Consider the following 23,812-nt stretch of genomic DNA (forward strand, 5'->3'; position numbering starts at 1 on the left):
CTTTAGCCCCAGGTGCTAGCTAGCTCCCGAAGTGCTTGTTTACCCGCTAGGGAGCTAGCTAGCTAACTAGCACAAGGGGCTAAAGCCAAATTGTGGTAGGGTTTTTACTTTCTGGACTTGGATTTCCCACCTCTGCATAGAATGTTTATGTGCCTAACTAAACCCAAAGGTAAATTCCACCCTCTGACTATAATAATCCATCAATTTTCAAGTTTAATTCAACTATGTTTCTTGATTCTGCTTAGCAGCTACAGTAATACAGCAAATTTTAGATATTGTATGAAGAGTAAATGCTGTATGTATAAGCATACTGAAATTGTTGTTATCATAGAAGGCATAGGAAGCCAGAGTTTCTGTACCTTCTTATTTCTCTAATAATGAATGTGGGTATGTGTCATCTAATGCATTCTGGCGGCCACCACAGTGCACTTCCTGTTTGAATGCTCATAAATCAGCTAGAGCTGCGCAATATAACAACCTGGCCAGGGGGCAGCATAAGAAGTAGTTTCATCCAAGTGATAAGAACAAAACAACATCACAACACATGAAAACAATACACAATAAAAGTACAGTGATGCATGTTCAAAGTACAAAGCAAGTGTAGTGTTTTTAAAAAACTGTAAGGAGTTTTTAAAAACATGAAAACTTCTAAAATTCTTATCAGGTTTTCTGCTGCAGATGTTTCCAATCATCTGCAGCAGAAAACCGTTCAAACGAAGTACAGGCTTTTGGGACTGTGAGACTGATGACGATTTTGGAGTGTATCACTGTGAGCAGTGTGACGGATATTTAACAATGACTGTAAATAGAGAGGAGTTTTCCCAATTGAATTTTTTAAATGTTTAAAAAACAATTTATTTGTCTGTCAGAGTGAAGTGAGGGCCAGTTTATTAGAAAGCACAGATTGCAGTACTGAGTATTAAAGGGAGCCCAAGTCACAAAACCTACGGCGGAATCGTACACGACAGGGCGCAGTTGGAAGCACACCTGTAGATTATGGCACCATAACCAAAAATTGGGTTAACTGACATTTTAACTGAAGATGTTTTGCACAATGTGTTGAAGATTTGTTCGGTCAAGAAAACCAATTTGAGATTCGACCTTTGTGAACAAGGTATTTATGTGTTTCAAATGACAGTGTGCTGTCAAGCCAGAAACTGTACCTGTACTGTACAGGGCCTTCAGGAGATTTCTGTTAAATGCATTTTACTTTATTTGTGTTTAAAAGCAGGTGGAGACTGAAGGTATTATTTGATTACTATATTAAGTGTAATCTTTGCGTGTTCAAAAATAATTGAAAAATGAGATCTGATGAAGAAGCCTTCTTTATAAAAAATTTATTTTAAGAGCTCTTAAAGACACTTGAGTAAATGCTTACATTCCAAAGGTAATGTTAAGCCTCGAGTGTGTCAATATGAAAACACACAGTCGTTTTATAGATGAAAAAAGCATACTCCTCCTCTGAGGCTGGTCAAAGGGTTAGTAATTATAATAGACAGACAAGTGATTTACTGACATGTTTACTCCATTTCCCCGTCCAAAGCCGGAAATATATGATAAGACAGGTAATGCCATGCGACCTAGACTCCCTCAGACCCACAGTGTTATCTTCCATGAGAACTTGACTCCCATGTACATTCCTATCTCACCAGCTGGAAGGGAGTGAAAAGTGTTATACATTACAATACAGTTAATATGCCCAATATATTTCACACAAACATTATCACAGTTATATGGCATCTATATACTATAAGTAAATTCATAAACAGTAAAAATAAAAATTGAAAATGTTAAATGTCTTCGAGACCAGCAAAAACATGAGCAGACACTGCTGAAGCTACTCTATCATGAGGACAGTGCAGCAGAGAGGAGATGAATGTATAGGTAATGCCATCTGCATATGCACAGCCTGTGCAATGGTATTGATATAAATTTTAAACAGTGTTGGACCCAAAATGGATCTCTGAGGAACACCTTTGGGTAAGCGAAGAGGATATGAGAGAAGACACTCAACCCTAATTACTGAGTCAAAGGCCTTTGTTAGGTCAACAAATGCAGCTACACTGTGTAGCAGAGAGAGATGCAACCAGGACCAGAACTAAAAACAGACTGCGTTTCATTAAGAACATTTTGAGTTTCCAAATGATAAATTACAGCCTGCCCCAGGGCAGCTGTGGCTACGTACGTACCATATTTTACTGCCACCAGAGTCTGATTGTGTGAGTATGTGAATAATGTATCCGTTGTGAAGTGGTTGTGAAGTGTCTTTGAGTGTCCAAAAAAGCGTTATATGAATCTGATACATTATTATTATCATTATTATTATTATTATTATTATTATTATTATTATTATTATTATTATTATTATTATAGAGAGGCAAGGTAGAATGGAGATGGGCCTGTAGCACTTCAGGTCAGAATTATTGCCCCCCTTTGAAAAGCGGGTTGACTGCTACAGATTTTCAGTCTTGCGGGAACATACCAGAGAGTAGTGTTAAACAGAAAGGAGATATATCGTTTATAGCATTATTCTGATATTTAACTCGCCAATCCTGTTGTTTCTTTTTTTTATCTGCAAAACATGATATAATCAAACATTACACACTAAACAGGAAGGAATTCTTAACATGGAAGATATTAAATTACTTGAAGTCCTATTCTTCACTGTATGTTTTTCTTAATAAGTTGTACAACCACATATTTTGATTGGGACGTTTTTTTCTGGCCACTGGATTATTTTATTTTATTTATCGATTTTTTTTAATTCATTTTATTGTGTGGTCTATGCACAATGTCTTTTATGAGCAAATTGAAAAAATAATAAAACGTGCCATTAATTGTCCGTCCGTCCGTCCGTCTTCTTCCGCTTATCCGGGGTCGGGTCGCGGGGGCAGCAGGTGCCACCCAACTCACTGCGCACCCGACCCCTTTGGCCCCTTCCACCGGTGGTGAGCCCATGGGAAGGGGGACCCACGTTGCCTTTTCGGGCTGTGCCCGGCCGGTCCCCATGGGTATAGGCCCGGCCACCAGACGCTCGCCTTCGAGCCCCACCTCCAGGCCTAGCTCCAGAGGGGGGCCCCGGTGACCCGCGTCCGGGCAAGGGAAACGAAAATCCAAGGTTTGTGTTCGTCATTGGGGTCGTTTGAGCCATGCTTTGTCTGGTCCCTCACCTAGGACCTGTTTGCCTTGGGTGGCCCTACCAGGGGCATGAAGCCCCGGACAACATAGCTCCCAGGCTCATTGGGACACGCAAACCCCTCCACCACGATAAGGTGATGACTCACTATTATTATTATTATTATTACTCATTAATTGTATTACATTTTAAGATGATTTGCTACAGTTGGGATATATATATATACATACATATATATATATATATATATATATATATATATATATATATATACACACACACACACACACACACACACACACACACAACACATGCATCCACAAAGAGGAACTCACTGGCCTCCCTCACAAAAACCCATAGCCAAAACCTTTGTTCTGCCTGGGCTGTTTCTTTTTTAAACGAAGGCTTGCACTGAAGGGGAGATTTTTTATTTTTGTATTGTATCTCCTGAATACACATTGTTCTTGAAAAAATAATTGATTATAAATGAATATATTTATAATTTTTGTTGTGGTAACCAAATATGCTAATTTGGCCACAAAGAAAGAAATTTAGATTAGTGTTTTAGACATAAAATTTATATTTTCATCTGTACAATAAGTGGAACCTGACATTGCGGCATAGAGTGTGTATGTAGATTTCTGCATTAGGACTATTTTAAATCACCAAACAATTACTTACTAGACAGCATCTAAAAATAGAAGCGTAGTCTTTGTTCTACCTCTACATATACATAGTAATTTACAATATTAAATATTTTTACTTGTTTGTAGCACCAAAATATTTTACATTTTGCGGCGCTGGCTGAATAAGTCATAAGACATAGGCAAAGTTCAAATCTGAAATCTGATCTAACTATCACGATAGTGCTGTTGGGGTGATTGTGGCCGAGACAAGAGATATTTGAACATTTTAGAGGGCCCTATTATTGCACATGGCATAAAAACAAAATATTTTTTAAGGATGTCCTTACTCTTGGAAGATGCATCTATTAATCCGTTGAAAGGTCTAAAGATAGGGAAAGGTCTAAAGACAACTAAACTCTATCCATGAGAGTGAAAATAGAGACAGACTGATGAAACCCTATCATATCGGAACAAGCTGCTCAATAAGAGATGAGGCCGGGAGAAAAAGAAGGACCGTAAATGGTAACTGATCATAGGATGAGAGACAATGAAAAACGATCGCATCAGGGAGGAAAAGAGATATGTGAGAGGACAGATGAGTTTGTAGTGCAAAGCATGTTGTAAAAGACAGTTAGATTTGGGCCAGGAAGGCTACCATCTAACAAGCTGCTTGACAAATGTGAGTATTACAAATAAAATGGGGGCATTTCAGGATAACAGTTGCTAAATTGAAAAGCACACCCGGGTACGTTTGTAAATCATTTCAAGCGTGACTCAAATGTCAAAAAACATCAGTGAGGATCAGCATCACAGCCAGTCCCTATTAGATATGGCCAAATAATCAAAAAATTACTAAAACCACAACTCTCAAAAACAAGGTTTTAACTTAGAATATTACTCCTCTCAAATTTACCAAAAGTACTAACGTTGCATCTCAAGACTTTGTTTTTAGCCACAACAACAACAAAAACACGTTAAGTACATGTTAAGTACTGTACATGAAAGAAGCCATTTTAAGGATGCAGTGTAAAGTTCAAATGTGAACTTTCACTGACTATTTTATCTTTAATGCTCGCTATACTAATAATAACAACCAGCGCACTGCATATTCTCAGTTGAACTATTTAATGGATTCTAGAAAGATCGAGTGCTCAGCTGTGGAACCTTATCTGCTAAATGCGGAAGAAGGTCCAATCTATTTAAAACAGTCTCAGTCCATGTGAAAATGTGTGACCTGATGATCTTAACTGGTTTCAACTGGATAAGTGTGCCAGAGTGCAGGTAGATAGAAAGGTGCCAAGCCAGGACAGGTCACAGCGACACAACAGCCTAGCTCAAGTCACCTATCTAATCATTAAGAGCCATAATCTAACAGCAGTTTCATTGATTCCTCTAGTTAAATCTCACAAACCCAGCATATGGTTAAGGTTCTAAAATAATCTCAAATGAGTTTATAAATAGATCTGCTTACTATGCTGCATCGCTCAGCTTTCCGACCGTTGTGCTATTTAGCTCTCTGCTTTGGCAGTGACTTTACAAGAACTGCTGTTCCAGCAAGAGCGTGCAGCTGTTTGCATAGTTATCAAACCCCTGCACCATAATACCTGCTCAGGAACAGATGGACAGCTCACATAATTAGTGACTAGCACAGTGACAAGTGGACAGCAAATGAAAGGGAAAACCGAAACAAAATAAAAAATAACAAACACACAGAGAAATATACATGATGTAAATTATATAAATTTACAGATGATATACAAGATGCTCTGGGACATACGTCAATGTTCCTCTACTGAAAAAATTGTCACATTTAAAAGTTTAACTGTAGAAATTAAAAATATATACACAGTAAATTCTGTAGAGTAAATTTGACTCTATTTAGAGTGGGACCAAATAGACTAAATTCTAGAACAGGCTAATATTTACACTTGGAAGAGAGTAAAATAAAGAATTGGGGGGAAAAGTCACTCAAGGGTTGAGGAGACTGCCACACTACCACCTGAGCGATGCCCCTCCTAATGTTTGCTTACCTCCAAGAGACCAAAGACATTTTTTGTCTTTTGGAGTTAGGAAGATTCCAGCTGACACGAGCGATTTTAATAACACACAGCAAGAGCTGCGTGGCTCAGGCGGTAGATTGGCTGTCTCCCAACCTGAAGGTCGTGAGTTCATTCCTCAACCCTTGAGTGACTGTTTTTTTGCCAATTTTTTATTTTACTCTCTTCCAAGTGTAAATATTACTCTAAAACTGAGTCTATTTGCTTCCACTCGACATTAAAACAATAAAATGGAAAATGAGAGTGCAAAAATCATCTTATTATTTCATGTTAACTGCATATGAACATATATACAGTGTATAGACATGCACTGTACTGTTTATGCATATATATATTTTTTTAAAGCAATTTAAAAATTAGAACAATGTGGGGCAATATCATTATGGTCTTTGAGATCAACAAGTATACAACAGAGAGGTTACCGGCCAGCGACCTACGTGTGTTATTTGAAACGGCTATAGTGGTCGTGAATGAAAAAAATGTAATCTTCCAACCTCCCTGTCCTTTTTCATTTCTATCATTCATACATGATTTGTGTCCACGCTGTGGGGCTTTTAGTGTAAAGCAAACAAGTATGGCTACCCTCACATCCTGTTTCATACACTTCATTTACCGCCAATGCCTAGGGTGTGAAAACAACACAGAGAGATAGCGAGGATAGTCAAGAACTTTTTAGTCAGGAATGGTAAGACACACACAGGAAGACGCGCACGCGCACGCGCACGCGCACGCGCACGCGCACCGCTCACGCAGTTAGCTATAGCGACAGACATGCACTCCCTATACAAAAAAAGCAATAGCATCCCGAGGGGCATTCTTTGTTGAATCAGAGAAATAAGAAGAAATTACAGCTCTCTTTCAGAAAAGGCAACAGTGTCTAGCAGAAACCCCAATTATATGGAATTATATGCACATTTGCTCAAATTACTTGTCAAAGATGTATACAGTCCACCAATAGTTGTGCAAATTCAAACTATTGCATGTCTAATCCCCCAAATTGACATAGAAATTGAGAACACATTTTTCTTGAGATAATTGATCCTCATCGCTTTCATTCTTTTCTGCTATTACAATGTAATTATAAATACAGTGTAATATGCAATGTAATATGCAAATAATGATGTACACTCACAAACAGTCCTCCTAAACAGTCCTCTGACAATGCCCAGCTATCATCAGGATGGGTTGATGATGCTCATGGCAAATTATTATTATTATTGTTTTTAACGATTAAGGCATGTCGCATTGATACTGTATGTGTTGGTAAAAACCCATGATTTCAGATCAATTGTCAGAGAAAAATAAATAATTAAAGAGAAGTTAAGGGCAGTATATCAAAAAGGATTGAAAATTTGTCTGAAACGTCTTAATCTGTCCGTAATCTGTCATGATCTAGACCATAGGTGTCACACTGCGGTCCTCGAGGGCCGCAGTCTTGCAGGTTTTGGAGGTTTCCCTCTTCCAACACAAGCTGATTCCAATCTGCAAAAAGAATCGTTATCAGGCTTATGCAGAGCTTGCTGATGAAGCCTGCAGGACTGCGGCCCTCGTTTTGGATGTGTCCGTTCTCCAACACAGCTGATATATGATCAGCATACTGTTTTAGTAACTTTTTGGCAGCTTTTATGCTCTTTATAGTAGTACATTTAATTTCAATTGTGGAATTGCAACCACCCTAATTTAACAAGATTCAGCTAAAAATAATAAAAAATAATAATAAATTAATTTAAGAAAAATGGATTCAGGGCTTTGTAAGTGGAGCGAGTGGTTTAGTATGAGGAAGAAAATCGAGTGGGAATAGTCTAGTTTTGGTTTTCAAAGATGAAAATGGCAAAAATAGGAGTTGAAAATGAGGCGGCACAATATAATGGTTATGCAACATGTGTATCACTAAGGATGCAAATGTATGCTTTTATCGGACTTTGGCCAATCAGATGCAACCTTAAATGCACTTTGCCATCCATTAGGAGAACACTATCTAGGACAAATGTTTTTGTAGTAAAAAAAAACTGTGAAAGTTGAGGAATGCTTAAAAAAGACAATTCTCTAGCGAGGATGTTAATTGGAAACAGGTGAGTATCATGATTGGGTGTAAAAAGAGAATCCTCAGACAGCTGAGTGGTTCACAAGCATGTTTGTGCCTTAAGTTAACCACTTTAACGAACTGTGTGCACAAATAGTCAACAAATAGAATGTTTATTAACATACAACTGAAAGGAATTTTTGGTCCCTAATATCATCAAAATATTCAGGAAATTGGGAGAATTTTCTACACGGAAGTGGCAAGGTCAAAAAACAACATTGACTCAAGTACCCATGACCTTTGATCCCTGATTTAAAAACCGGCACCAATTTGTAAAGGATAAATACCATGTGGACTCTGGAAAACTTCAGAGAACCATTGTCATCATGTTAAAACTCTACCATGCAAAGCAAAAGCCATATACTGTACATGGGTTAAAGCAAAAAAATGTCATTTGACTGAAAACCTTTTATTCTTAAAATGACTGCGGTCAAATTTTGCAGTGCACACGGATTATTTTTAAATAATATTGTACATGACAAATATATATAGCTTGTCCAAACGGGGAGATTCTCAAAGACAAAATATAAAGGCAGAAAACAGTGCAATGGAGGCATTAAAGTAAACAGTGGGAGCCGCCAGATGTGGTGATTTAAAAAGAAAAGAAAAGAAAAAGTAGTCAAATCTTGTGAATTCCAGGCATGAAAACGGGTCAGGGATGAAAAAGGCGAGAAGTACACACAGAGGCGGACTTACCATTAGGCGAACCTAGGCAGTTGCCTAGGGCCTCACGTTACTAGAGGGCCCCATAAATTCCTCATACACTAATAGCCAGTATAGTTTTTACTTATTTACACACATTAATTATGTTTTTGATCCAAATCATTTCGCTAAAATGTCAGCAGAAGGCTTCTTGTATCGTATGTCTCTTGGGTCCCCCTCAGTTTCCACTAATGGATCAGTCTATCTTAGCGCGCCAAGTGCGCATGTGCATGCACAAAAACAGAGCGGAAAGGCGCGAAGTGACGGCAGTTAGCGAGACTGAAAAGAAACGTAAAAAATGAAACAAAGTTATCCCAGTGGGGCCGAAAAGAATGAGGAAAGCAAAAAGTTTATTGCCAAGTCACAAAAAAATGACAAATATTTTCACTGCGTCTATGGCGATCGTTGAGGACGCAAAAGAAGTGAGTAACTGTTCAGCTGGTGTTCCCCTGTATTGATAAGTATTACTTCAACTCATTGAACTTGGGAGGGCCCGTTATCGTTGCAGCTTACCACCCGCAGGACGGTTGCTATTTTTTTTTACATTTAGGACATACCCTGGCTACGTGACATTTTTAAGCTCATTTTAAATGAATTCATATTCATGTGCTGTTGGACAATGTTCATATATTTGTAGCATCACTTGTTACTCCTGTGAGTTGCAGCCAGTCTGTTTTTAGGCTCGTTATGATAGATAGATAGATAGATAGATAGATAGATAGATAGATAGATAGATAGATAGATAGATAGATAGATAGATAGATAGATAGATAGATAGATAGATAGACACACACAGACACATGTGCGCGCACACACGCAAGCACTGTAATTATGAGCAAATTAAGCACAAAACACACACACACACGCACAAAAAACACACGTCTATCCCTGTGGCAAGTTTAGCCAGTTTTATAATGTGGTGTTGAAATAGTAAAGGTGGTGACTGGAGGGTGACACTTAACTTGCGTTCGACAATACAGTGGCTACCAGCTGTTAGTTTCGACATACGTAGCACGTAGGTAGCACTCCCCATTGGCACACATGGGTCTTCACGATTCACATCGTGGGTCACATATTTTGGTTTCTAAACGGCGTATTTCGCCGAAAAGTGCGTAATTTTCATGCCTGTTGTTATATAGTGCTCACACACTTGATGTATAGCACTCCTCTTCCTCCCGTCATGAAGATTAACACTTCCCATGTCACCTACAAAATAAAAGTATCCACATATTCCAGCTGTCGGGACAGCTTTATTGTGACGCCAACAACCATGCAATGGCGTGCATGTAACTCTGCGCAAATGACATTTTCGTCTATCAAAGGCACGTCTGTTTGTTTCTTTTTAATCAAATTTTGAACATGTTAAAAAATTCTCTGAAAAACGGTTTGAGAGCATAAAAATGGTTTGAGAGAGTGTAGCAATTGGCTTTGCAACGTTATGCAATAATGAAGGAAGCCTGCCGAAAAAGCAACAATCGCTACGTGGGCGCACCCTTGGCTCAGTGAGACAGGGCTTAATTTATTTGAATTATGGAAATCCGTCCCGGTGACGGAGAACTTTAACTCATTCACTGCCATTGATGGCTATAGATGTCAAAAATCAATTTGAACTGTTTCAATTAGTTTAAAAAAAAAAATCCACTTTTGTTTACAAGAGTATGAAAACCTAGATTTTTTTCATTGTACATTTACAACAGATATAAAATAAATAAAATCGTGCGTTGACTAGTGAAGTAATTTGATTAAAAACTTTTAATCACCTGACGCCCCTAATTTTTAATAATATTTTCTTTCTTTTTTTTAAATGAAGGACTACAGAAATCAGTCACAGTTGATATCAGAGGATTTGGACAGTTTAACATATTAAAAAAATGGCTCCAAATGATTACTTGATTATTATTATTATTATATATATATATTTAAAAAAAGATTATTAAAAATTAGGGGTGTCAGGCGATTAAAATGACATTTATTTCCTAGGATTTTGTACTCTTGTTAAAAGTGGATTTTTTTTTTAAACTAGAATATTTTGACGTCTATAGCCGTCAATAGCATTGAATGAGTTAACCCTTGCATATATCAACCCATTTTTATTCGAATTTTCAAGAAATGCGAAAATAAAACTGAATGGAAACACTAGAAGTTCAAAAAGGGGCCCAAAATTCGCAAAAAAAAAAAAGTTTTTACGCTTAGAGGTAGTGGATTTTGAAGCGTATCGAAAAATGGAAAATGCAAATTTTGGCAATGGCAACATGTTTTGTGAACAACCGCTGGCAAGACCGGATACACGTTATACGTTTTGACCGGATATTACGTCACACATACGTTTGTAGTCCCAAAGCAATGTCGGACGATAAAGTAAGGTATGTTTGGGGGGGGGACGAACCAGAAATCTTTTTGTAATTAATTAAAGAAGTGAATGTTATTGCTATTTTAGATGGAAAACAGCAAATAAATGCTATGGTTTATCAAGATTTACAAAAGAAAACTCATACGTCATCATAGGAACGGGCATAAGTCGCACGCCCGTAATTCACATTTTTAGTAAATTTGCTTAAAAAAATTCAAAACTATTGGATGGAAACCTGACTACGCGTACACACACCAAGGCGGTTTTCAATTGCCCATGTCACATGCCTGATCAACTACATCATCTGCAAGAAGAGATCTTGCAGTTTACCTGTATAAACACACTTTGCACAAGCTAATCTCAAGCACAGACCCCTGTGGGTACATTTGTGCTTCCGCAATGTCAAGCATGTGTGCGCCTCAATCGCCATGATTTGTGAGAGAGTGAAGAGAGCTGCTTCAATGGCCCGGGAGCTGGCTGCGTTCCATCCCACCATAGAGCAAATACCTTATTCGATGTGCACTAGTTTAGGAATATACCATAAAAATAGGATCCTTTGAGCCCTTACTTCCCAAATGCTTATTGGATCAAGCCCAGCTGTCCAATTATGAAAATCGAATCTTGAATCTCTTAATCAGAAGTTTAGCGCATGGCCATACTGTATCTACATGTATGACATGTAGCCATAAAAGAATATGCATTTAATGTTTTGCCACGTCTATGCCTTATTCTTCATCTCACTTATGGTCCCACTGCACCAGAGGCAAAGAAGTGGGAAAACGTTAAGCTTAGTGACCCAAGCCTGCCTCGCCTTCTGCTGGTCTCAACAGCCAAAGTGCCCCGAGAGATCCAGACAGTGTGCTTTAACTGTGTGGTCAGACAAAAACACATTCACACATAAACTCAAGCAAGTGAGAGGTAAAGGAGAGGTCAACAGAGGAAATATGACATCCAAGTGGAGATGAGAAAATTGCTCACGTGCACAATGGGACAAGAGCAAAAATGAAGGCAACACAATAATTGCACAAGCAATAACAGATGCAAAAGAAAAAAAAACACGTTTTTGCAAAAGAGATGTGCAAAAAATGAAGTTGACAACATAACCACATATTCTGCTTTTAGTGAAATTTGCTCCAAGAGGGTGATGGAAAGGTCAGACACACCATTACTTGCACATCGCATCCTTTAGCCGACCCACCAGCCATCCATCTATTTGCAACATCATAGGATTACCACCATTCGTTCATCTTGGGTTTTATCCATCATCAAAGTAAGCAGGAAATAAAAGGGATGTTGTACTTTGATCTAATTTTCCCACATATATCTGCCAACCCAGTAGGTGGTAAAATGATTTTGTTAACTAAACTCCACAACTTATTCTCTAATTATCATGATGCTGGTGGTGGACTTAACTGGAGTTTCGTTCCCCTAATGACCCTATTAGCATTTTAACATTTGCATGTTTTTGTGGTAATCATAAATAATGGCATATGTATTCATTCTTCCAGGTTTTTCTCTATTTTGGGTTGCCAATTTGGAATATGTTTTATGGAAGGATGCCTTTTTCTGATTCTCCCTATTTATCGAAGCTTGGAAACAACACTGGCTGGAGCATACTGTATGATTGGGGCGCTCACTTGGTCTCCATCCAAGCACTAACCAGACCTAACCCTGTTTGGCTTCTTAGATCAGACAAGATCGAGCATTTTTAAAATAGCATGCCTGCATTTATATTATAGTAGTCTAGTAATCAGCTTCAGACAATTATCCTGGCACTACTCCTAAATATTTAGTTTTTATATGTAGCATGCAATCAATTTATTTGGTGTTTATTCCTCCACAATCACAGTAAATAAATAGTCAAATTTCTAGATTGGTCTTTGTGTTGGCTCTGAAACCTGCTAACCTCCAGTCCCCATCAATGTACTTAAAAATGCTTGGTGAAGTTTGACTTTTTGAATTTATTTTTTAACTCACGACTGCCACGTCTGGCCTAAAGCTCAACTGCAGCCTTTGTGTCAAGCTCATGCATGGTGCTCAAGTGAGTACGTGTTAAATAAACTCTTTGTTTTTGTTTTTTAGTTTTCCTGGAGTCTGAGCCAGAGTTTGGGCTGTGCTCAAAGTCAGCCTCTTGTTTTGTTTTGTTTTCAGTTTCCATCCCAATTGTGTCATACGCTAACACAAAGTCAGACTCTTTGTTCTCATCTGGGCATTGGTGGACCATACATGATGTAGAACTTTCTTTAACATTAATATTTTAAACTTTAAGGTTTGATGGACTTGTCACCACTAGTTTAAATGTATTTAATTTATAAAGAACTTCTCCAATTTAGGAAATCAAATCCCAATCTCCGATATGGCAGGTAGAGAAACCGTCCACTACACTAATAGAACTAATTTCGTTTTTTTCACATGGCTGTGGTAAGAGTGGACTAACTGACTAACTAACTAACATGTCTTATTTTATGTACTTACTTAGGCACTATTGTCCATCCATTCATCAATTCCTTTTCTACCACTTTATGCCTTTGTGTGAATTGAAACCTATCCTAGCTGATAAACACTATAAACAGTCGAACAAAATAATCAAAGACACATGATTGGGCCATTGGTGGCTGGGGATTCGTGATCTTTAAGGTCATGAATCAAAGATTGAAAGCTTTCTTGAGACCTCTCGAACCCCGTAACAAAACATAATTTTCTTTAGAAAGTGGTTAGATTGTAGGTATACAGCAGTTAAATCACTAAATACAATTCAGAATGTGTGATTTGAATCACACGCCTCGCGTCTTTGGGTATTTGCAGAGTTTCGCAAATGGTTACGGAGTTATAGTGATTTGAAAAATATGCGTCATCTCCTGTCTCCTGCGTCACTCTCCTCTATGACACACCGCTTCCCCCTTTTCCACACATGCAATTTTACTAGCTACTGTAACGTATGTGGTATCCATGGAAAGCTCTTTTCCGCCCTCAGAAGCCGTTGGAATTATGTTGCTAGCGCTAACGGTTCAGGAGTTACAGTGATTTGAAAATATGCGTATTTTCCTGTCGGTGACGACAGGTTTGTATTTTGAGGATTAATCAAACTACGAATGACAACTTGTTGGAAGTCACGTGTATGAAGAGTATTACAAAACATATTAACAATGAAACTATGAACTTTTAACATATCCTATAAAATATTTGATTCCTGACCTTTAAGTCAGGTGCGAACATACGAAAAAGCTGTTCTAACAATCGACAGGTGCAAGTGCACAATTTTATTCTGTCTACGTTCCCATCTCCAGTGTGTAAACCCACAACCACAATGCAATTATAAATAAACATTTCATGTTGAAGGTTTACAGGTTGAGTTCCCTCGTCAACTGTCAGCCTCTGAGTGAACTCAGAGCGCTAAAGAAGTGTGGCACTTTTTATTTTCACTAAAAAGATAAAGCACAGTCTGTTGTTTGTTCTTTCCTTATTTGTGTCAGAATCTCTCGCAGTTCCCCTAAAGCAAGACGATTACCTCAAAACAAGCAAGAAGAGTAAACAAGCAACGTCTGCCAATTTCAGCGGTGTTGCCAGCTCGTTCACAAGACAGTTTGACTGGCAGGCAGTAAAGAATGAACCAAGTGAACCAAAACGTCTTACACACATACATTCACAGCGCTTCGCTTTTTCCACTTTTTGTTTTGTTACAGCCTCATTCCAAAATGGAACATTCATTTTCCCCTCAAAATTCTACACACAAGACCAAATTAATGATGTGATTTTTTTTGGGGGGGGGATTCATTATTTAAAGTTATTTAAATTCTAAACTAAAAAAAAATCAAATACGCATTAGTATTCACATCATCATGTTTCCATTGATCATCTTTGGGAATTACACACCTGTCAAGACAAGGTCCCACAGGTGACAGTGGATGTCAGAGCACAAACTAAGCATATTAAAGGGATTGTCTGTGGACCTCAGAGACAGGATTGTCTCAAGGCGCAAATCTGGGGAAGTGTACATGCAGAAAATATTGCGGGGGAAAAAGGTGTGTGCCCATAATTTCCCCACAATGGCTCTAACAGCTGTAGTATGAGAGGGTTTGTGTGTGTGCTGTATTGTATGTCATCTGCTCAAGGCTCTTCCTAACAATGTGTTGCAGATATCCAGTATATGACTGATACTTTTGGAAATTAGAGAGATTAGGGTATGTGTGATGAAAAGATCACTACTGTATGTGCTTTGAAAACCTACCCCTGGCAAAAATTCTCTCTGAACATTTTCATATAGAAGCGCACGACTTTTTTCGCCTTTTTTTTTTTCATTCCCCTTTGATGCATGAAACCTAATAGAGCATTTCAGACAATGGGCATCCTTACACTGATTCACACATGTACAAGTTGTACATTCTCTCTCTCCGCTTCCATTCAAGAAGTCTATCTCTTAAAATGCTATAAAGATGAATGTGCTTGACATGTAATGCAGATTGCAAGACTGCCTGATTCTTTCCACACTGTCCAGTTCCCCCATTACTTGCTCACTGTTTTCTCATTTCTTATTTCAAGCTGAGTTTAGTTGTCAGCAATATCCCCGAGGGACATATTGAGGTTTTGCTATAACAACCAACTAAAGAGAGGAAAGGAAAAGCACAATTTGGAAAGGAGAGAGCGGCCTCAGGGGAGAGCAAATCAGCAGCATTCAATGATAATTTATTCTATGTTGGAAGAGAGAGAAGGATAAGAGTTTATGGATTTTGACGGTTTGGGAAATTACAAGGGGTTTCACGTTCAACATCTGATTTATTAAATGGAATCAAACGCAAATTAACCATAGATTCTATTTATCCTTTCTGAAATGGTAAGAGCGGGCCAGCTTCATTTCCATAGCCAAGACTGATTAAATAGCCGGGATTCAGTGACAAATCCAAATTGGGCCACCTCCGGTACAATGTACATCCCCACTGAGGTACAACTGCCAAATTGGGTCATTCTCATTTCTATGGTAATTGAGAACATGCAAGCTTTCCTCCGTTTTTTTTTATAAAACTCGAAGATACTGTAATACAATTTTTAAAACACTGTTCTTTCTAATGTATTCCTCTTAATGCGTGCACATTGCAGTGTGATGCATTTTTTCCTTTTGTATAAAAAATATGCTGGCAAATGTGCTGGCGGGAAAGTGACCACCCAAGCTCTTCTGGTAGTGTTCTGGTCATGAAAATCTGAAGTTTTTGGGTAGATGGCCTAATCTCTTATGAAGTACCTGATACTGAAGAATCACAAACACTTAATCTATGTAAATAAGTAAAAAGAGTGGTAACAGTTTGGGCGCGTTCGGAAATACGCTCCGAGCGTAAGTGGAGTGCAGGAGTGTGCACTGGTGACATGATGCGCCAGTGCGTCGGGGAGTTGGAGATGGAAACGGTAATAGAAAGGGTTGCGGGTGCGAGGGTTGTGGCCTGATGAGGGATATAAACATCATTTACGTGTAACGGGGATAATTCTTAAGTTGGTAAGCTACAAATTTATTTTCCAGACGTTTGCGGTTTAGTGGCACTAGGTCTGGGGCTTTTCTTATGGTGATGATTGTTAGGCTGGCTAACCTTGACGTTAGCTAGCTGTGTGGGTTAGTAAATTGATTACTACTGAGTAGGGGTGTGCCAAAAAATCGATTCTGATAAGAATCGTGATTCTCATTAGTATGATTCAGAATTTATTTTAAATGTCCCAAAATCAATTTTATGTAAATTATTTTATACTGTCTTGTCCTTGTTTGTGTGTGCCTTTATTGGGAGCGTTGGTGTACACGATTTGGACACTTAGGGGCAGTGTGGTTCCATGGATTCTAATACACTGTTGAGTTATAGCCACATTAGAGAGTAAAACGAAAAAGTCACTATCAAGTTATGTCAATAAAAGTTGGTTGTTGTTTTTTTGCAGCGTAGAAAGAGCATATGACGGTGAGTAATGTTAAGATGCTTTTCTATATACATTCCTGAAGCGTTTTGTATGAATAGGCGTTCTTTTGAGTGATAAAAGTGCCGTATGTAGCGCGCTAATTAGTGTTAGCGAGTCAATGGCACTTTCCATTGTGCGTTAGCCTTGAGCTAGTTACAGTCGGGAAACAAGCTAAACAACTCACTGCTTTAATCGTGCACTCTGTATGGTCAGTGAGAACGGAAAAGGGTGAAACAGATAACAGCATTGAACTCTTTTTGACAGACAGTTCGCTGTCTGCTAAACTGTAGTCAGTCTGCTCAGGGAGGGCATAATATACTGCAAAAGCGAGGAAATTTATAGCCCGCTACATAGAGTAGCAGTTGTGGTCCAGACACTGTTTTTGTATAAATAAAAATAAAAAAGCACTTTTCTTACATTTCAAAACTTAATAACTGTAAATAAAAAATTAAAAAATTGAATACATTTGAATGTCTCTATTTGTCATTCTATCTTGCAAACCAGATTGGAGTAGATCAATGATTCTTTGCACATGTATAAATTGAAGCAGAAATCATTGTCAATCAAATCATTTTGAATCAAAAATCATCTAGATTCGAAAATCAATTCTCAATTGAATCGCATACCCAAAAATCAGAATCGAATAGAATTGTGAGACCCTACTACTTGCTAACGCAACACACTAGTGCATTCAAAAATTGCTACTCCGAACATACAACATCAGTGTAGCGCATGGACTTCCGAACTCGCCCTTATTGATGAAAACACCTTCTCAGCTATGGTTAGGGTAGCTATGACTAAGTTGTAACAAAGTTGACAAACACTACTGACTTGTGTTTCTTAAGCAGCAGCAATTATAGAAAAACATCCTTACCTTGACGGATGTGAAAGTCGATAATGAGCTTCAGAATTCACATGTTATCATAGATTGTCACTGATGAGGCTACTGGTAGATATATCTTCTGTTTTGCTTCACTAGAAAACAGAGAGAGAGAAAATAGACAACTTAGAAGTCTGCAGTGTATTGAAAGGTTTTCTAGTGTTGTCAGCAGCTTAATTGCTTGCAAAAGAGCAACTACTGTGTGCCAGTGAGCAAGAGGAAGTGAAGAGCAAATGTCTTGAAACCTGGCCCACCCACACAAAACATGGTGCAGATCCTGGATGTCAATAACTAGAACACTGTTGGCCATTGATCTGAAGACATCCCTCCTTCCATCTTTTCTGCTACCATTTGACCTCTCAGTTCCCCGACCACCTTCATCCTTTTCATCCCATTTCACACTTGGATTTTCTCTCCCTATTTGCCCTCTCTATGCCTCGCTTGGTCCCTGCTATATCCCTTCTCGCCTTTCAGCTTTCCTCCTTCAGTGCATAGAGGGCACAGTTGAAACAAAGAATGCTTCTATACTAGCTGAGCCAGCAGGGTGAAGGCAAAGATGGGTCAAAAGATGAGGGCAAAGACTTATTTAAATCAGTGTCTTCATTACACCAATACCATTCTTAAATAAATAAATAATGACATACTGTATATTTTTGCTTTTTATTTAAAACTAACCATAACTCTCAGATGGCAAAAGGAGATGACTGTTCATACAGATATTCATATTCAGATTATCATACATACCTTCCATAAAATAGCCTTTCTAACGTCTAACATCTATGTTTATAATTAAGACTGTGTTTGAGTGCATGTGGTGTACAATATTGTTTTTATATTATCTGTGCTGCTATATGATTTGGCAAAGGAACTTGAAAAATGACCAAAACATAAAAATAAAAAAAACAATGTCCACAAATACTGACAGTGTAATATTACACATAGCTGACTTTTGAATTTGAGATACGACAGTACTTGGACAAATATTGAGCCATGTGGTACACTCTGCATGTGACCAGGGTTATAATAGTTTGGGATTTGACATGATAGTTACTTAAATGTTTTAAATATTTATATCATTCTGACTATTGTGTTTGGAAAATGTTGTGGTTTTAATTAGATTTAGAGGGAGATAGTTTTTATTTTTTTGAACATGCTTAGCTTTAATTTAGTTGTTTTTTTGTTGTTTGTTAAATAGACGGTATTTCTTGTGAGCAAGATTATTTAAAAAAAAAAAAGTCACAGCAAGTATTGTGAAGTAAAAACTCTAATGCTATCTTAAAATATACAAACAGATGAAAAAACATCAAAAAGTGTAATTCAGGTATAATATAACAGTCTGCCGACTTTGACATGCAATAAGTAAATAATACTGCTTATAAGGTTAGATATGTCACAATATATATTAAATTATGCTTAAGATGCACTGTATGGACTTAAAAAAAGTAATAACTTATATAGAATTCATAATTTTAAACAAGCCGTCTTGCACACTTGCTTTTATCTATGACATTCATATATATATATTAGGGATGCACCAAAATGAAAATGTTTGTCCGAAAATTAAAAATGCTTGGCTGAAAACCGAAACACAGAAAAAAAATTATGCCAATTTTTACTATCATTGCATTTATTATAATTAATTAAAATTAAAATTTATATTATTATAAAATATTTATTTAGCACTGGCATTTTAACAAAGCACAATATAAATTGCCTACACGGCAGACATGTTGGTTAATGGTACATTAAACACCAAACAAGGGTTAAGCATTTTCTGGCGGTCTGATTGCACTTTATAGTCAATGAAGTTTGCACAGGCGGGCACGGATGCGTGCGGTGGGACAAGGTGCGGCGCACTTAAAATACGAACATTCACATATTCACCGAAGTTTAAAAATAAATAAATACATTTATTCGCACTCGCTAATCCGCTTCGGGAACAGACTGCATCCTGTACAGGTCTGTAGCCACCCGGAGATAGCGTTAAGTGTTTCCGTGTTTAAAACTCTTGATAGCAATAGTGCTAGCATTAGCTAAAGTATTTAGCACGGCCACCGGGATGTTGGTGAAAATGTGGAAGCGTTCGAGGGGCTCTTATAAAGAAAAGGCGCTGCAGGAGAAAGTGTGGCTCACCTGTACAGCAGTAACACAACAGTTATGTCTTTTTTTGACACACTTAAATGTTGTACACTAAGCGACGCCCCTCTCCTCCGGTGTGCGCAATGACCGACCGGTGCAAACTCACACGGTTAAAAGCCAGCAAGAAGCGAGGCGGACACTCACCCCCGCGTTAGCTGTTTAATTCAAACTGAATTTTTTTATCTCAATCGTGCTTGTCGGAGTGGATTAGTAATTATTTTATTAATAGTGGAATCCGACACTGACTGTGTTGCTTTTGTTATTGCCTGAAACAGAAACAAAACAATTAAATGAATGAAATACCGCCCACCACTATATTTGCCAACTTTACCGATTCATATGGGAAACTGGTTCCATATCAATCATTTCTACCTCTAATCTCCCGATTTTACAGTGATGGTAAATGATAAATGGACTTATTTTTATATAGCGCTTTTATCTACACCGTATGGTGCCCAAAGCGCTTTACAATGCCTCGCATTCACCCATTCACAAACCAGTGGTCAACAGTAATGCCAACAGTTTTACATTGTGGGGAATATTTGACACAACCTGGCAACCCTGGCCTGCTTGCCAGTTAACGAGACTCCAAAATACCTTAATTCTACCCATGATACATACACGATTCTACCAGGAAAGCAGTTGGAGGCTGGAGGGGAGGGGATCTGCGGCACGTCTAGTTCATACATGGCAGAGATGGATAGTGAAAGAGACGACCAGACACCTGGTTAGCCGGTCCAGCATCTTATGTATGAAATTAATTGTCAAAGATGAAAATGAAGGACATTTTTAGTATAACTAGAGTTAGTTTTAGTTAGACTTGTAAATGTAAAATGTAGTTTACTAATGTTCCGATTTATTTCGTATACCGTATTTTCCCGACTATTCGGCGCACTTTTAAGTCCTAAATTTTCTCAAAAATCAACGGTGCGCCTAATAGTGAGGTGCGCCTTGTGTGTGGACCAAGGTCCAAAATCTGACTGACTGTGTGAAAGGACTTCCCGCACACATTGCTTATGTACAAAAAAGGCGGACCTGACTGAAGACAGACATGAGAGCACAGAAGAGTCAACTTGGTGGCGAGTTCCCCAGCCCCTCCTCTCCCTCTGAACCTGCCCCCCACACCACCACCACCAACCCCCACGCATTCGCTCTGCCATTCGTGATTTGTTGTGTTCAAACTTATGCCATGGCGCTAAAGCATTCATGTTCAGTGAGCATGTGTCCTTTTTTTTTTCTTTTTTGCTTGTTTCAGAGCTTAATGAGCCACTTACAAGTTAATTGTTTGATTGACAGCTCCCTCCAAAAGAGAGCGGTCTGCTGGGCAGGGAGGGAGATGAAACATACCAAATGCAAAGGGGTGTCCGGGCTAAACTACTACATACAGTAGTGTATTGTTTACTTTTTTTCCTTTCTTTTTTAAATGCTTTATTGAACAATGTGCACTTACAGCAACAGACTTAGAAAAAGTCACTTTAGTCAAGTCTACACAGTGTAGCTAAACAGATCACACCACATACTAAAGACACCAGATTGTTTTTTTGCATCACTTTTCCTTCCTTATCTCCGTGATTCAAAAAAATTCGGCAAATGAACGCAGAGCTTTCTATCATTCCGAGAGGCTGGCAAACACAGCTTTACCAAGACTGGGAGGCAGCACCGTGCAAGGTATGCCACAATTTGTCAATGGATCGTATAAAAGCCGGCATCATTTCCGAGGACACGACAACAAGACTGGCTCTGACAATGAGATGGAGAATTTGCCCAGTTGTTTGTTTCTGATACAGAAGATCATGAGGACTATGACTGATTTGTGGATTAGGATTGATCAAAAGCAACGTGAGTACATTGTTATGTACTTCAAGTACAACTGAACTCACTGTTTATATTGTTACTTAAACCAAACTCAGTTTTGTTCCGTTCGCTGCCTTTTTTAAAACATGCGCGAGCACTAGCATATGTTTTGGCATAATAGCATGCTACCATATGTTTTGAGCTAGCGTATGTTTGACCGTGCGTGCGCCTAATAGTGCGGTGCACATTATGTGTGTGTTAAACAGAAATAGCACCAGTAACTGTGACTGCGCCTTATAATACGGAGCGCCTTACGGTCGTGAAAATACTGTATATTTGTTTGTTTCAGTTATTTAGTTTTCATTAACTATAATAACCTTGCATGGGATAATAACAACTAACAGTTTTAGGGATTTGCAAATTATTGTTATTATTATTAAAAGCCCTCCCCCAAGGTTATGTCTAATCACTTCTTGTAATTCAGTGTCACATACCCGAATTGATGGTTGATGGACATTTGACTGTTTGCATACGTTGCTTGAAACATGTCCGACACTGACAAGGAAAGACAAAAAATTTGATAAAGCTTATCCAAGTGTCCTGATACATGCTGGGCACAGGACACTTAAGGGACTTGAAAAGGTTAGCACCAACGGAATAACTTCTTATTCTTGCCTATTAACTCTTTTACTGCCAAAGACGTTAAATGACGTTCTGCAAAAACCTACGGAGGAGCGCCAAAGACGTTAACTCTTTGACTGCCAGACGTTTTCAAAAACGGGTTGTCGCCAGTGCCAGCCGATTTAAGCATTTTGAGTGATCTTTCAAGGTCCACAGAAAATGTTGTGTTTGGACTATGGAAACACACATACTACCAAATGAAAGATTGGACTCTCAGCTTTCATCAGAAAAAAAAGTTTGTTTCTACCTTATTCCGTTCTTCAGTAATCAACAATAGAAAATGGTTACTTTCACCGAAATTCTCTCTTTTGAAACAAAAAACGGAGAAAAAGAGCTTTTTGTGAAACGATGTTATTTCATGCACTCTAGTGAATTGTACACTTCTTTTTGTCCATGAATGATGCCACAAACACCTAAATAGTGCTTTACTTCTGTAAAACGCTTTCACCAACAATGAAAACGTGTTTTTTGATTGCAAAATACGTTTATTTCCATTCAACAGTGTAACAATTTGACAAAACAATTTCGCAAACTATTTACAAATGTGTGCAACTGTGGTACTACTTACAATTATGTGGACGCAAAGACCAAAAGCATCGCTAAAAAAGCACATTGTTGATGACGATGATCATCATCGATGATGAAGATGATGGTGACTCCGTGGTTGGAAAGCATTGACGCGGCAGTAGAAGACGTTAGATGGAGCTAGATGGAGGAGGGAACGGGCAATGGCGAGCGTTTGCAAGCAGCTCTACACTTACAAGACAAAAGGCATCGACCAACGCTAAAAGAGTACATTGATGACGATGATGATGAAGGTGAATCCGAGCATGACGGCGAAATTGGAACCGCTGACGCGGCGGCTATGACGGTGTCGTAACGCGGAGCGCAACCGAGCACGCACAGGCGGACGTTCGATCGGACGACGGAGAGTGCCCCGAGTCCAATGCATATTCATCGGAGGAAGTGTGTACAGTCTGCTACTTGCTTTTTATTCCCCGGAAAAAAAGGCCGTCAAGAAAGTGTAACGTTTGCACGCAAAACGGACCAATGTGAAAGTGAAAGTAAACTGTTGTGCGAGTCCTGGCGTCTCCTTGCACGCAGGAGAGCGTTACAAAAGGAAAAACTGTATTTGAAACATCCACATAATTGTAAGTAGTACCACAGTTGCACACATTTGTAAATAGTTTGCGAAATTGTTTTGTCAAATTGTTACACTGTTGAATGGAAATAAACGTATTTTGCAATCAAAAAACACTTTTTCATTGTTGGTGAAAGCGTTTTACAGAAGTAAAGCACTATTTAGGTGTTTGTGGCATCATTCATGGACAAAAAGAAGTGTACAATTCACTAGAGTGCATGAAATAACATCGTTTCACAAAAAGCTCTTTTTCTCCGTTTTTTGTTTCAAAAGAGAGAATTTCGGTGAAAGT

General features: G+C 38.4%; 1 protein-coding gene across 1 annotated transcript in view; it reads right to left on the minus strand.

Moving 5' to 3' along the window:
* Positions 1–23,812, minus strand: part of lrfn5a (leucine rich repeat and fibronectin type III domain containing 5a) — a 167,545-nt gene that overhangs the window by 75,467 nt on the left and 68,266 nt on the right. The window contains exon 2 of the mRNA XM_077573115.1: positions 17,760–17,860. The gene's annotated coding sequence lies outside the window, so the exon portion shown is untranslated. The remainder of the gene's footprint in view (positions 1–17,759; positions 17,861–23,812) is intronic.

Source organism: Vanacampus margaritifer, chromosome 1, assembly GCF_051991255.1.
Source record: "Vanacampus margaritifer isolate UIUO_Vmar chromosome 1, RoL_Vmar_1.0, whole genome shotgun sequence".
Classification (NCBI taxonomy): Eukaryota; Metazoa; Chordata; class Actinopteri; order Syngnathiformes; family Syngnathidae; genus Vanacampus; species Vanacampus margaritifer.